General features: G+C 37.8%; 2 long non-coding RNA genes across 3 annotated transcripts in view; one reads left to right on the forward strand and one right to left on the reverse strand.

Annotated features, from left to right (window-relative positions):
- Positions 1-14984, forward strand: part of LOC141424129 (uncharacterized) — a 105362-nt gene that overhangs the window by 75250 nt on the left and 15128 nt on the right. The window contains exon 3 of one of the 2 annotated variants that reach the window (XR_012449013.1): positions 7177-7433. The exons of the other annotated variant lie outside the window; for it this stretch is intronic. This is a non-coding gene — a long non-coding RNA (uncharacterized lncRNA). The remainder of the gene's footprint in view (positions 1-7176; positions 7434-14984) is intronic. 2 annotated transcript variants of the gene reach the window in all.
- Positions 1-14984, reverse strand: part of LOC141424128 (uncharacterized) — a 157010-nt gene that overhangs the window by 58303 nt on the left and 83723 nt on the right. The window lies entirely within an intron of this gene.

Raw genomic sequence — 14984 nt, forward strand, 5'->3', positions numbered from 1 at the left:
GGAAGATACCACGGCATGACAATAGTGGGCACAGTCCTGAATCAACTCTACCATTTCACTGAACTAGCCTCACTTCTGTGAGCTTTAATTTCCTGTTATGGGAATAATAGCATCCATGTTAAATTTTCTTTTAGTACTAATCAAGCAAATGTACTAAATGCTCCTAGTCCATAATAAATGAATAAGGAAAGCAAAAGATAATAATTAAGGGAGAAATAATTTTAAATGTGATTGCAGAGGTAGGCAGGAGTGAAATTTTGGAAGGCAGAATGGATCATATTAAAATGCTGAGACTTTCACCCTGAAAGCAGCAGTCAAAGAAAAGTTTTTAAGCAAGGAAAGAAAACTTTGGATTGCTCAATTAGAAAGTTAACAAATAATTAATGATCATCTACAATGTGTCCAACATTGTTCTAAGTACAAATATATAATGATAAGCAAGAGAAATAAGGTACTCGCCCTCAAGAAGTTTAGATTCTAGGGGCTGGCAGAGTAGCTCAAGAGGTAGGGTACCTGCCTGGCAAGTGTAAGGCCACAAGTTCAAACCCCAAAACCACCAAAAAAAAAAAAAAGAAGTTTAAGTTCTAGAGGGCTGGGGCATGGCTCAAGTGGTAGAGTGCCTAGCAAGCATGGGACACCGAGTTCAGACTCATTAAGTAAGTACACTGTGTTTTAGTCTTATCATCACAAATAGAGACAATAAGGGAAAGAGGGCTTCAACTAGTGGATTGCAAATTAATTGAATGGCCTGAAGCAAAAGCCCAAATTTATTCTGGCAGTCTCCCTTGTTGGCTGGGATTTATAGGGACTTGAGGAAGGCCAAGACTGGGCTCTGCTGATTATAACTCCCAGCAATAATGAGCCTTGCAGTTATTAATGCTGATAACCCATGAAGTAGTACTTAATAGAAGGATTCTAGCTCTAGAAATCTGACAGACTCAGTTGAGAATCTGTTTTTACCATATAATTCTAACTGTGGTAAATAGTCTCAAAATTGCTGCCATCAGTTCCTCCCATTGCTATGTGTGATACTGATCCTTCTATAAAGTAGTAGGGTAGTTTCACTTTCTCTTGAATATGGGTGTCCTGCCCTGTGATGCCTTGCCCAATAGAATGTAGAAGAATGATGGTCTGCCACTTCTAGAGCTAGGCTTTAAGGAAACTGAAACTTGTTTTTGTTTAGGAAGAAGCCACCATGCTGGAAGAGAGCTCAAGCTACCCACATGTAGTACTTTAAGGAAAGAATAAAGCTCTACCAACTACAGATACTTCTTGACTTAGGATAAAGTTATGTACCAATAAACAATTGTAAGTAGAAATATCCTAAGTTGAAATTACATTGAATATATCTAATTTCCTGAACATCACAACTTAGCTTAGCCTACCTTAAACAAGCTACAGTACTTTCATTAGCCAAGTGTGAAAAATCACAAAGCCCATTGTATAGTGAAGTGTTTAATAGTTCATATAATATATTGAATATGGTGATGAAACTGAAAGTTGAAAACTCATAAGTGAAACCACTGTAAGCCAAACCATATGACAAGAATTGAGGCCCTAGATATATGATCCTAATCAAGCCACTAGTTGACCATCAGTCATTCAAGCCATTTCAGCTTGGGCTTACATCATCATGGGGCCCAACTAACCCATCCTCTCTGTGCCCTATCTAAATCCCTCAGTTGGGATCATGAGCAAATAAAATGATTAACGTTTTGAACCATTGAATTTAGTTTGCAATACAACAATAGATAACTGACCTTGGGCAATTCATTCAAGCTCTTTCAAATCTGTTATTCCCATCTGTAAAACTAAAGCTAGTTATGTCCAGCTTAAAGGGATGTTTGTGAAAATTTTGTCTTTGCAATGAAGGTAAAATGATTTAGTTGTTTTTTTCTTGAAGAAACGATCTGAATTTGGGCATATTAACATTTACATATGAATATCATTTTGATACAAAATAAAGAAGAAACATAAAACTGGCAAGCTTCTGATCCCCAGAGCCAATATGAAAGCCAGAATATCTGAGAAAGTTCCAACTGGACTGATCCTCTGATGACTATAAACTCTGAGAAAAACACAAAAACAACCACACAAAAGCAGTTAAAAAAGAACAAAACTATCCAATTCTAGATAGGCCATAAAATTTAAGATTAAGGACTATATAGGGTGAGTTTCTTATTTTTATGGCTTTTAACTTGCCCATCTACAGAGTGACTTGAAAACCTGTAGCCTTTCTGGTCTGAAAACAACAGGATTTGGGGCAGCCACACCTACTATAAAGAAAGGGAAACATCCAAAAAATGAAATGTCAGAAAGGAGAACTCTTCCCCAAGTCTCAGATTGACTCTTGAACCATACACATGAAGATTTATTCAAGTGCTAAAAGAACTGAACTGACTTGCTTCCCCTAAGACTACAGTTTGAGTCTACAAAGTTAATTGCTTTCCAAAACAAACCAACAGAAACAAACAAAAAAAATACTCTTCAGAGGAATATAATAAAATCCAAAATCTATAAAGTATAATAAAATGTCCAGGATAAAATCCAATGTCACTATCTGTAGAATTTATTTTTAAAATTAATGCAGTAGGTCAGACACTGTGACACATTCTCAAGAGAAAAGATATTCAAAAGAGACCATTCATGAGATAACCCAGATTTTGGAAATTATCAAAAGCAAACCACTGTAACTACTCAATGACATGAAGGAAAAGATGAGTATAATTAATTTTAAAAGGGAAACATTAATCAGAGAAAATAATGATACACACAAATGTAAGTCCTAAATCTAAAAATCATAATGTCTGAAACAAAAAGGGACACCAGATGAGGATAGCAGAAGAATGGAGGTAAAAGAAGAGTCAGTGGACTAAAAGATGAATGAAAAGTATCCAATACAATGAGCAGAGACAAGAATGATTTTTTAAAACTGACAAAAAACTCTGGAATCTGTGGGAGAGTATCAAAACATATATACATAATGTACAAAAAAATAGAGTATGAGAAGAAAAGGGGAGGCAGAGTGCAGTAGGAAAATATTTGAAGAAATAATGGCTAAAACTGGTGAATGACATAGATGTAGATCAAAGAAAGCAAAACCATGCCAGCACACATCACACTTAACCTTTCGAACCAAGATTAAAGAGAAAAACTTCGGGAACAGATAGAAAAACAAAAGACATATTTCATGAAGGGAAGGAAGCATTGATTCAAAACACTGACTTCACATTGGTGATTAAAGAGACCAAAAGACAGTAGGACAACCTCTTCAAAGTGCTAGGTGAGGGAGTCAAAACAGAAAGTTACACAATTAAAATATCAAGTACCCTCCAAAAATGAAAATGAAATAAGGTCTTTTTTGGCAGAACTCAGGTTTGAACTCAGGGCCTTGTACTTGCTAGGCAAGTGCTCTGCCACCTGAGCCATATCCCCAGCCCTTATTTTGCTTTAGTTATTTTTCAGGTAGTATCTTGCATTTTTGCCCGGGGTTGGGCCAGACCATGATCTTCCTATCTATACCCTCCTGTGTAGCTGGAACCACAGGTGTACAACACTACTCCAAGCTTATTGGTTGAGATGGGGGTCTCACTAACTTCTTGCTGGGGCTTATACTCCTGATTTCTGCCTCTGATGTAGCTGGGATCACAGGTATGAGCCACCATGCCCAGCAGATATAAAGACTTTTAAAAGTTAAATTAAAAGGAGGAGAATTTATAGCCAAAAATAAACTACACAACAAAATACATACATACGTAAATACATAAAACAAAAAAACACACAGGAAGTTCTTAAAGCAAAAGTTGAATAAAACCAGATAGAAATCAGATTTTCAGGAAGAAATAAAGATCATCTGAAGTGGCAACATCTGGATGGCGGCTAGAGGTAGGAAGCAGAAAGCGACCCTCCTATAGTGAAATCTTGGAGAGACGCTGGAGACACACTTTGCAGGCATAATCACCGAGAAAAGGCATAACTTTGACTCCTCCACATCTCCAGCCGGCGCAGAGAATCTCCACTTCACGTTAAACGGAGAACCGAGGAGGCCCCCGGGGCCCGCCAGTGGCCGGCGCCCATACGGCGTGGGAAGACGCGGACCAGGTGAGCTTCGCGGTACCGCGGTAGCCCCACAGACAAGCCTGGGCCAGAGCAGCATAGCCCCCTGGACAGACTGACCTCCACCAGGGAAAAAAAAGAGAAACTGAGTACTAAGCAATAAGAACAGTTAAGACACGCTGGAAAGAGGGTGGGGCGCCCTGAGCGCTGAAGATTGGGGGAAGGGAATCCTTCCCGGGACTGTAAATAAACAAGCCGGGCGGGCCGGAGAGCCTCTGGCGGGAGCGGGGCGCGCCCAGCAACCAGGAGCGGGAACGCTTGTGAGAGGAGGGAAGACCCACTTCCCACGTGAACTGTAAATAAACACGCAGGCCTGACAACGCCGGGCAGTGGCACCTTTCCCAGTGCTTGGAAAGGGGAAAGCCTGTGGCAGAGGCCCCCGCACAGGAGAACTCTGAGCAAACAAAGCCTGTGGGACCAGGTGAGTGCTAAGCTCACCCCAGAGATCTGCATAAATAACACCGCCAGCTACAGGCTGAGAGCAGCAGGCAGGCAAGCCACAGTTGCAGATACCACTCTCAGAACTGCCTCCAGATGCTTTTTTTTCTTTTTCTCCCTACCTTTGATGAGAGAACAACCGAATTACACCTGCAAGCCGAAAAACTTACTGAAACTGTATTGCATTTGAACTGGGGACACTTGGTGGGGCTTTTTTTTTTTTTTCTTCTGTGTGTGTGTGAGTGTAGTTTTGTTCTACTTTATGCATCCCCTTTGATGAGACAACTACAGAACAACATCTGAGGCACCAACTCCAGGACTGGAGATTGAGACGGACATCCAAATTATTAAGACTGAAATTGCATTGCATATAAACTTGGAAGTTTTTTGGTTTTTTTTTTTTTTAATTTTCTATTTTCCATTTTATTTTAATTCATTTTTATAAATAGATATTACTTTCATATACTTATTTTTTATTTTTTTATCTTTGATTTTCAATCCTCTCTCTGTCTCTCTATTGTCTGTTCAGCTTACTGTCGATTAGTACACTAACACTCCCTGTTTATACCTTTGAAACTCTCTTGTCTGATACCTTGTTCTGCTTTCTCCCTCTTGTCTGTATATTTGTTTTCCCCTTTTCTTTAACTTCTTGCTTTCCATCTCAGCTCACTCTTCCATTCTCAATATTACCATTGTTATTATTACAAGCTAGAAAATACTTAATTACACACAGTACAGGGACAGTAACAACACCAAGGACAATGACAGGAAGACAGAAAAAACAAGGAAACCAGTTTCCCCACAGCAAAAAATTAGTACAGGAACCAGAGGGGAATGAAGAGAACAGAAACTCAGATCCAGACTCCAACAAAATGAAGATAAACTATGCCAAAGGACCCAATGAAGCCCACAAGAATAATTTAAAAGAAGACATACTACAAGTACTCAATGAGAATTTTATAGAGATGATACTGGATAGGGTCAACCAAAATGTACAGGAGACACTCAAGAAATTCCAAGACAATAAAAATAGAGAATTTGAAAAAGCAAAAGAAGAAATAAAGGAAACCATAGAAGCACTGAAATGGCAACATCTGGGATAATATAATTCAAGCCTGTTGAAATTGCCATAAGAAGGAAACTAAGGGAGAAAGGAGCCAATTCGGGGTATGATGCATATGTATAAAGAAATGTCACAACGAAACTCCCGACACCACAGACAAACATAAATGTCTTTTTAAAAATGAAGGTCAGGAAGGTAAAACAAGTTCCGTACAGAAGTTGGTACCAGTGTGGGGGGACATAGGAAAAGATGAAGGAGGGTGAATGTGATGGAAGTACTATGTATTCGTGCATGAAGATGGAACAATGAGACCTGTTCTAAGAAGGGGGAGGGGGATAAAGGATACTGATGGAGGGGTGAATCTAACTAAGATATATTGTAAGTACTTCTGTAAATGTCACAATGTGTCCTCACTACAATTATAAAATGTTCATAAATAAATAAAATATAAATTGCCAATATCTGGAATAATGTATAAGACTGTGTTCCCTCTTAATTAAAAAGATCATCTGACTACTTCAAGTAAAAACTATACCATTTTTGTACAACATATAACTTTATATGATGCAATATAAATGTCAGCTATGGCATAAATAAGAGCTTAACTTTTTCTGAAAAGGGTCAGTTAACAAATATTTGAAGTACTGAAATCCATACCATCTCTGTCACAGCTATTCAACTCTGCCACTGAGTACGAATGACAATATGCAAACAAATGCAAGTGACTATGTTCCAATAAAACTTTATATACAAAACCAGGAAGCAAGTTTGATGTCATCCATGGGCTGTCATTGCCAGACCTTGAAATAAAGGCTGGAAGGGGGCTTGGAAATGCACCTATATGATGTAGCAAAGTTTCTACAGCACACGTGAAGTGGTACAAGTCTAGAACAATCTGAAAAGTGAAGAATGCATATTATATTCCCTACACAAAGCCCTTAAGAATAATGCAACGTGCACAATTTCTTCTGGTTGCGTGTGTTGCCAAAAAATGTTGTCTCCTGAAAGACAAGTTGCTTGAGAAAAATTGGAAATATTTTTAAGCGTTAAAAACTAATGGGGGTGGGAAGGGCTTCCAGGGAAGATAGTAGATTTAAAGGACTATCAGGGAGACTTAATACATGGCCAGGGATTACATTCAAAACTATGATGAAAAACAAAGCAAAAACTCTCTGGGATAGTGAAAGACATAACTCTGTATATTAAGAAGGCACATCATATTCTGGAAAAATTGAATAGAAAATGACCCACACCCTGACATTGCCTGGTAAAATCAGTGTAAATTACACATGTCTACTCAGTCTCATTCAATGCTATGTTCAGTTTCAAAAGAAAGGAGAATAATGTGTGAAAAGTTCTGAGAAGAAGGATTAAAAAAAGTGCTAATCAAGAATTTAAAGGAAGTCCAGTTGCCATTTATGTATGGCTCACAGGAAAACATGTCTAACTATGCCTGGCCTTGGGCATGGAGCTTTGCTACAGGTGAAATCATGCACCCCCCCCCCAATTTATATATTGAAATCTTAACCTCCTTGGCATGTGACTGATTTTGTGAATAGTCATTGCAGACGTAAGAAGATGAAGTTATACTGGAGTAGAGTGGACCCTTAAGCCAAGAAGACTGGTGTTCTTATAAAATGGGGGCATCTGGAAACAGAGACGGACATTCATAGAAGAAAGATGTGGAGAAACAGAAGATGGCCATCGATAGGTGAGGAGAGAGGTCTGAGCCTGATCCTCCCCTCACTGCCCTTGGAAGGAGCCTGCCATGCCAGAACCTTGCTTCCAGAACTCTAGCTTCCAGAACTGTAACACAGTAAGATTCTATTGGTTTTTTCTCTCTTTTTTATCTTTTTCTTTTATTATTGTTGTACTGGGGGCATTTACCTAAATTCTTACAATATATATCATGGTTGAATTCACCCCCTCCATCATTTTCCCTTACCATCCCTTCCCCGCCATTCCTAGACAGTTTCAACAGGTCTCACTTTTCCATTTTCATACATGAGTACATAATATTCCCACCATATTCAACCTCCTGAGTCTTTTCCTTACATCCTCCCCCTTCCCACCAGTGCCCAGACAGGATCTGCTTTACCTTTCTGTTCTCTTTTTTTTTAAGACATCTTTATTTTGCTTAAGATAGCTATACAGAGAGTTTCCTTGTGACATTTCCATGTATATATGTATTATAATCCAAATAGATTCATCCCTTCTATTTTTCTTCCTTCTACCTTAGTCCCCTTCTTATGATAATTTCAACAGCTTTAAAACTTCTATATTCATTCTTGTATAGGAAGTACATCGACCATATTCACCTTCTTAACTTCCTTCTTTTACACTCCCTCCCCATTACCCACCTCCCTTTAGCATGACCTGTTTTTCATAGCATTGCTTATGTTGGTATCTGTTGTTAAGCCACTTAGTTTATGGTGCTTATTATGGCAGCTTCAGCAAGTCAATACAAGTTCTCATGAGCCTGACTTACAAAACTCCATTGTAGAATCCAGTCAGTCAGGAGATGACATGAGATACATGTATATAAACTCAGTGAACACTGAGTCCTAAGGCTACATAACTGAGAGCTAGGGTCACAGAACAGAAAACAATCATTTAAAACACCAATAATGTAGAATTAATATGAAAATAAATTGGTGTGAAAGAGAAAAATGGAAATGCAAATCAACCAATGTCCTCATCTCTCAAAGTCATGCCTCAGTAGATAAATGTCTAAAGTTAATACAATGAAGAACAATCAAAACGGTTAAGCTTAATCATTTTGAATGCAATGTAAAAAACAAAAATGCGCACTATATGGATTATTTAGAGTCATCCCAAAAGTGTTTGTCAGTGCAATTAGATATGATACAAAAACAACGGCTATAAGTGTTGGGAAAATTTCCTGTCACAGGACAAAATGGTTGTCATACTGTAGTAAGTATCTAAATAAATAAATAAATATACCAAAACCAATAGCTTTCATGCTAAAAATAAATAAAAGTATAACATGGAAAATCCCATTTAAAATTGTAGGAACAATAAAAAATAAAGGATAACCTTAAAAATTACATAAGCTGTGTATGAATAAAGCTCCAATAATAGAGACACAAAGAATGACTTGAATAAGTAGAAAAATATACCATGTACTATGAAAAATTAATGCTGGTCTATCTCTCTAAATGAATGTACATATTAAATGTGGTTTCAATTTTTAAAAGTCAGTAAATAAATTGAAAGGTAATTCTTCAAATGCACTCAATTAATCAGAAAGAAAACAGAACAGAAAGGAGTTTAAACAATAATGATAATAATAATAAAATAGTGGGAGAACAAGTACAAAACAAAAAATAAAGTGAAATATTTAAACCCATCCATATAAATAATTACATCAAGTATTAATGACCTAAGCACTCTAATTAAACACAGAAATTATCATAAAAAGAAAAAAATCCATCTATATGACAAGAGGCAAAATAAATATTAAAAACACAAGCTAGGCAGGCACTCTTACCACTTGAACCAATCCACCAGCCTGAGTGAAGAGGTCTGATAGAGATGAACCAATTTGGGTTGTAATACACATATGCATGGAAGCAACACAAGGAATCTCCCTGTATAGCTAGCTTTAGCTCAAACTAGCAAAAATGCCACATTTTTCTTATTATCTTTTATGTGTTTTTCTTCTACAAAATTGGAGAACAAGGGGAAAGTGGTAGCCCAAATAGTGTATACACATGTAAGTAAATGTAAAAACAGTAAAATTAAATTTAAAAAAGTCATAACATAAAGAAAACATAGGCTATTTAAAATTTACCAAGGAAAAGTTCTGAAGACTCAATACAGTTAAAAGATTTTAATACAAAGATATCACCAAAGGCAAACAAAGATTGATCATAATGATTTTAAAAGATCAATCTATTAAAAAGACATAACTATCACAGGAATGTATGTCAAATGACAGAACAAAATATATCAAGCCACAAATGAGGCAGGGTCTTGCTATTTAGCCTAGGGTGGCTTTGAACTCTCAATCTACCTGCCTCCACCTGCTAAGCGCTAGTATTATAGGTGTGTATCCACTATGCCTGGCACAACTGAAAGATTTAAAGGGAGAAATTGTTAATCCCACGTAATTGGAGATTTTGACACCTCTTTTTCTGTGATAGGGAAACAAGACCAAAAAATCAATAAAGACAAAAATCTGAATACTCGTATTTAATCCCTCGGGCTAATTTCAAATGGCATTGCATTACACAACTGCAGGCTGCAATACTTTTCATGTGTGCACTGCATTTTCACCAATCCTGGGTAATAAAACACACCTTACCAAATGTAAAAGAGTTGACATCAAATAGAGAATATTTCCTAACCATAATGGACTTAAAATAAAAGCTAGTAACAAATAGTATGTAGGGAAATTCCAAATATCTGGGACTTAGACAACAAACTTCTAAATAATGTATGGGTCAAGAAAGAAATAACAAAAGAAAAAACAGAACATTTTTAAGTGAATGGTAAAACAAACCTGTGTATTGAAATATGAAGAATGCAAATTAGAATGAAATTTAAAACTTTAGCTGCTTATTTTAAAAAAGAAAGATGCAAAACTAATGACTTATGTTTCTGACTTAAGAAGCTAGAAAAAAAGAGCAAAGTTAATACTGAGCAAGGAGAAAGGAGATAATAGTAAATATGAAACCAGAAATCAGGGCTGGTGTAGTGGCTCGAGCAATAGAGGGCCTGAGTTTAGCAAGCATGAGGCCCTGAGTTCAAATCCCAGTGCTTCTAAAAAAATAATAAAGAGTTCTGAAGGTAGAAATTAATAAAAAAGAAAAGAAAAAAATGAAAAGCAAGATATTGATTCCCTGAAAAGTTCAACAAATTAAAAATAGATTGATCATTGATTTAAAAAAAAAAAGAGAAACAAATTACCAACACGATAGGCAGAGTCTACAGTCATTTAAAGAGCACTAAGTAATGTAGAAAAACACTGTCAACAAACTCAGTCACCTAGATGAAATGGGCCAAATCCTGAAAAAAATTAACTTTAACTGTAGTGACACAAGATGAAACAGAAAACCCAAATAGCCTTCTATTTAGTAAAGAAATTCAATTTGTTATTTAAAAACATTCCCACAAATGAAACTCTAGGGCCAGATGGTTTTGTTCTAACAAATACTAAAAAAAGAAACAGTAAAGTATTTACAAAAAATCTTTCAGAAAACTAAGAATTATTTACAACTCACTTTATGAGGACAGAATTTTTTTTCAAAAGGAACACTGATAAAGAGATGGAGGACTACAGACCTTCAGAAAAAAAAGTACAAATATTTCATAAAATAATAACAATCTGTTATCATAAAAATGATTTATACCATGGATAAATAAGATTTCTCTCAGAAATACAAAATTGATTTAATATTCTAAAATCATTCTAGGTAACTCATTATAATAACAGAATAAAAGGAGAAAATGTGATGCTTTCAAGCAGAATGAAGAAAAATGACAAAATGAAAAATCTGTTCAACATAAAAATTCTCAGCAAATTGATAGAAGGGAACATCCTCATTCTTATGAATGGAATTTATGCAAAGTCCACAACTAACATTTTGTGTGTTCCTGAAATTTTAAAAATTCTTATTATCATATTATTGCTGTACTGGGGGTACATTGTGACATTTACAAATGTGCTCACAATATATCTTAGTTAAATTCACCCTTTCCATCATTCTCCTTTATTCCTTCTCCCTCCATTCTTAGAATAGCTTTAATGGGTCTCATTTTTCCATTTCCATACATGTGTACTTAATATTTACACAATACTCACCCTCTTACACCCTTTCCTTATATCTTCCCCACTCGCTGGTACCAAGACCTAGACAGGACCTGTTTTACCTAAAAGACATTTTTGTTTGTTTGAAATAACTATAAATGGTGTTTCTTTATGACATTTCCATATACATATGTATTATATACCAAATTGGTTATTCTCCACTTTTCCCCTTTCAACCTTAGTCCCCTTCTTATGGTGATTTCAACAGGTTTAAGTATTTTATATCCATTCTTATATAGAAAGTACATTAACCATATTTGCCTTACTTACTTCCTTCTTTTACCCTCCCCCTTATGTTACTGACTTCCATTTAGTGCTTTAGTGTGATCTGCTTTCATTCTTGTCCTTTTTGTTTAGGGGTCTGTTCACTTGTCAGTGGGATTTTTGCCTTGGTACATGCATTGTGTACCTGTACATGCTTTGTGCTTAAGTCAGTGTAACCCCCCGCCACTGGACTTCCTCACCCTTTCCCCCACTCCTGTATTATTTAAGTTTTCAGTGTGTTTCATAATATCTTGTTTCTACACTATGTGATGTACTTCATTATTATTCGCTATCTTTCTTTCCTTTGTTTCCTCCTCCCTTGGTCTCCTTTACCAGTCCCACTTTCGGATGCATGTTATGCATGTATTTCTATGAATATATAATATTGCTGTATTTGTCTTGTGCCTATATTCCACATATGAGAGAAAACATGTGGTCTTTGACCTTCTGAGCCTGGCTAAATTCACTTAAGATGATGTTCTCCAGTTCCATCATCTACCTGCGAATGACAAAATTTCATTCTTCTTTATTGCTGAATAAAATTCCATTGTCTATAAATACCACATTTCTTAATCCAGTCATCAGTAGTGGGACATCTTGGCTGTTTCCTTAGCTCAGCTATTGTGAATAGTGCTGCAATAAACATGGGTGTACAGGTATCTTTATTGTAACCTGACTTACATTCCTTCCATATATCCCTAAGAGTGGTAATCCTGGATCGTATGGCAGTTCTATTTTTAGTTTTGTGAGGAGCCTCCATACTGTTTTCCATAGGAGCTATACTAATTTACATTCCCACCAACAGTGTGTGATGTTTCCTTTTCCCCCACATCTTCACCAACATTTGTTGTTTGTGTTCTTTTTTTTCCCTTTATTGTTGTGATGGTTGGGAGTACACTGTAGCAATTACACAGGTTTTTATAATGCTCCTAAGATACCACACATGAATTCACCTCCTCAACTGTTCTCCATCCCCTCCCCGCTGATTCCTGGAGTAGTTTCAACAAGTGTCATTTTTGCATTTACTTACATGCATACACATTTTATTGCACTGTATTCACCTTCCTATCCCTTTTCCCTAACACCTTCCCCTTCCCACTGGTGCCAGCCCTCCCCCTTGGGCAGGACTTGTTCCACCCTCCTATTCTCCAATTTTGTAGGAGAAAAGAGAGAATAGATAAAACAAAAACCATAACATTTTAGCTTGAGATAAACATAGCTACACAGGGAGTTTCCTTGTGATATTTCCATGTATGTATATTTGTGTTCTTGATGGTAACCATTCTACCAGTAGTGAGCTGGAATCTAAAGGGGATTTGCATTCCCTTTACAACGAGTGATGTTGAGCATTTCTTTATGTGTTTTTGGCCATTTGGAATTATTCCTTTGGAAAGCTCTGCTCAGTTTGTTTGCCCATTTCTACATTGGGTTATTGATTTTTTTAGAAGTTTAGTTTTTTGCACTCCCTGTATTTTCTGGTTGTTACTACCTCATCAGATGTATAGCTGGCAAAAATTATCTGCCATTCTGTGGAGAGCCTCTTCAGTTTAGAAACCATTTCTTTTGTTGTGCAGATTTTTTATTTCATTTATTCCCATTTGTCAATACTTTCTCATTGTAGCAGAAAAGAAGCAAGCAAGTCTGTGTTCTGATAATGTAGCAGGGGGAGGGGATAGCATAACAGAGAGATAAAAACTTAAAGAATCTAAATGTGAAGAAGGTCACATAGCACTTGGGGGGTGCTTCCTGTTGAACTACCTCAGTGTCCTGTTTCCCTTTTGAATAAAGTGCAACATTTCTAGGGACTCGTCCAGGATTTGGAGATAGAGGTTTTTCACCTCCTTTGTCAGCAGGGTGTGTCCCCCTGACCTCTGGAAGAAATGATCCCACCAGGCACCAACAGATGGTTTGATCCAGAGGAGGAACTTGGCCTCCAGGCAAGTTGGGGTGAGGGTCTTGGATGCACAACAGAATCCAGTGAGGCACAGGAACCAGTGAAGGGAGCACCACCCATTAGACTGATAGGAACCTGGTTTCAAATATTAGGCCTGCCCCTAAGTGGCAGAAGAGGAACTTGATCACCTCCCAGAGTCACTCAAGTAACTTTGAGTGAAAGAGAAACTGTGAATCCTAGGCTCTGGGAGTGGAAACATTGGAACATGTGTGTGAACTTGCGTGAATGAGACGTAGCTTGCTACAAAGCAAGTGCAGAGTCTTAATTCACAGGTCCATGGCTAACTCATATGGTCTAGGGTGAGCCCTAACAGGGCTTTTGGTCTGGGTTTTATACAGACTCATTACAGGTAAGAGGTGCCTCAAATCCTCACAAGGGGAGCAGCCAGAGATGGGCGAAATGAGTGAAAACCCTGTGTAGGTGCAGTTCCTGGCTAGGCAACCACATCCACGTCATCAATAAGGGACACATATTGTTCTCCTTTGTGTGTCAGAGAAAAGGACCACCCCCTTTACCTCTCCTCCAAAACCCCTACCACTCCATATCTGTCTTGATGTCTGGTAACTGGAAGGAATGGGTGGAAATCACTCCCTTGGAGTGTATAGCTAAACACTTTAAAAAAGGGATTTAATGGAAACTATGGAGTTAAGTTAACTCCTAACAAGCTTAAGGCCTTTTGTGAAGTAGATTGGCCTGCTGTGGTGTAGAGTGGCCCCTGGAAGGGTCACTGGGCAAAACTGTGGTTAATGAAGTTTATAGGGTGATTATAGGGGAGCCTGGGCACCCACATCAGTTTCCCTATATTGATTGCTGGCAGGATGCTGTCCTCAGCCAACCCACATGGCTAAGACCCTGCCTTGAAGAGGTATGTAGGATTATGGTAGCTAGGGTGGCCGCAACTTCCAAGTGTAGGGAGAACACAAAAGAGCCTATACTGGCTGAGGAGTCCAAGGAAATGCTATCACCGTATGTACCAATTTATCCATCTCTGCCGCCAGCACCCAGTTCCATACCCTTTGACATTGGATGGGGAAGCCCAAGGGACAGTCACACCTGTAAAATCTGTCTCAGAAGCCCATGAGGCTTCAACTCCCTTGACCTACCTGAGTCCTATGGACCTCATATCCACTCTGAGTCCACCAGTTCTCAATCCACATCTCCCATTCATTCAGGGGCATCCAACCACTCTCCATGAGGACCCCCTCCTCTTCTCAGGCCCCCACTGCCCTGCAGATGCCTCTGAGGGAGGTCCAAGGCCCAATGTATTATGACCAAAACTGTCAACTACAAGGGGGAGGGCAAACATTTGTCTACCA

Source organism: Castor canadensis, chromosome 6 (genome assembly GCF_047511655.1).
Source record: "Castor canadensis chromosome 6, mCasCan1.hap1v2, whole genome shotgun sequence".
In the NCBI taxonomy this organism is placed as follows: Eukaryota; Metazoa; Chordata; class Mammalia; order Rodentia; family Castoridae; genus Castor; species Castor canadensis.